This window comes from Galeopterus variegatus, unplaced genomic scaffold (genome assembly GCF_000696425.1).
Source record: "Galeopterus variegatus unplaced genomic scaffold, G_variegatus-3.0.2 Scaffold3064, whole genome shotgun sequence".
In the NCBI taxonomy this organism is placed as follows: Eukaryota; Metazoa; Chordata; class Mammalia; order Dermoptera; family Cynocephalidae; genus Galeopterus; species Galeopterus variegatus.
In genome coordinates, this window is record NW_007729175.1 from 160,072 (window position 1) to 161,803 (window position 1,732).

A 1,732-nucleotide genomic window follows, 5' to 3' on the forward strand; every position below is an offset into this window, starting at 1 on the left:
GATGGGACATAATAATCAACTACATTGTATATTGACAAAATAAAAATAATAAAATAAAAAATAAAAACTAAAAAAAAAAAAGAAATATTGTGGTGACAAGTTGGAATAGTCTGCCTTTCCTGCATGTTTACGTACACTAAAAAGGTTGTGAATCCAGGTCATTTGCGATAGTTCAAATATAGAAACAAGGTAAACACATTCTGTAGTTATGTAGCAAGCAGGTGTTCAGACACTATTTCCTATTCTTTAAAATTTGGAGAAGTTGCAATGATAAAGTGAGGAAAACTATTAGGGAAAGTATTTCCTTATTTTTGCCTTTTAGTTCTCGCTCTAAGTAATGCTTCATTTGCTTTTTATGTAATTTAAGGCTGATGAAGGTAAATTGCTTTCAGCCTGGAACACAAAGATCTAGGATTTAGCCAAAAGGCAAAATGTCTTTCTTCTTGCCACTCTATTTTAACTTCAGTTTAAGTGTAGACATGAAGAAAATACTGTTTTGTTTTTTCCATAGTATGTTAACAAAATTCCTTCACTTATTCTACACATCGACAAAGGAAATTCCATTAAAAAAGTAGGTGAAAACATTCTAACATTCAGTGATGTTCATTCATTCATTCAACTCCCTCCTTCTCTCATCTCCCCTCTTCCTTTACTCCTTTCTCTTCCTCCTTTCCCCCTACTCTTCCATCTTTTTTCTTTGTTCTGTCTCCTGAGTGCTCTCTATATCACAATCAATGTTCTTGTTGCTGCAAACACAATAGAAAATAAAACACGTGGCCTCTTTGTGGCTTATAGTGTAGTGGGAGAGGTAGACAACAAAGAAATAAACATATGCATATGACAATTTTTGATAATCATAAGAGCTATAAACAAAGTGGTGTGTGTGTGTGTGTGTGTATTAGAGACAAGATATAAGAGAGGGAGAGAATGAATGAGAATCACAGAAGGAGAATCATAGAAGGATGTGAAAGAATGTTTGAGCTGAGCTGTCAAAGTCAAGAAGATCCAGGGAATGAGTGTTCTAAAAAGTGGGGACAGCAGGTAAGAAACCCTGAAAATGGAGTGAGCTTGGTGTTAGAGAAACTAAAGCACAGAAATTTGGCCTATGTGAAGTGAGCTCAGGGAGAGCTCTATTAAGATAGGGCTGGAGAAGAAAATCGTGACTAGGCTATGGTGAAGAGTTTTTGCATCTGATTCCAAAAGCCAGAGGTCCATGTGTGGTATTATTGTATTTCATTTTGTCATTTAGATGTTGCAGAAACATCTCTAGTATGATCAAAATACCTAAGTTCAAATTCTCATTTTAGTTTTTTCTTCCAAAAATAGAAAAAGAAATAAATGAAGCAAAAACTGACAAAATTGAAAAAAGGTGTACAAACTGCAATTACAAATGGAGGTTTCAACACTTCTCTGTTGATGATGGATAGAATAAGTAGACAGACATCCAGTAAGGATTCACAGGGATGGTCTTGAACCAACTTGGCTTAAGGATTCAGAGGATGGTCTATCAACCAACTTGGCTTAATTGTGTTTTTATTACTCTTAATGAAACACTCCACCTTACAAGAGCAGAATACACAATTTTTTTTTTTTGTCTTTTGTCTTTTTCCGTGTCCGGCAACGGATCGCAACCCTCAGTGTTGCCCCCGTACCGGACCGGGGACCGGCAACGGGATCGCAACCCTCGGTGTTGCTCCCGCGCCTCGCTCAGCCAGTGAGCGGGAACCGGTCC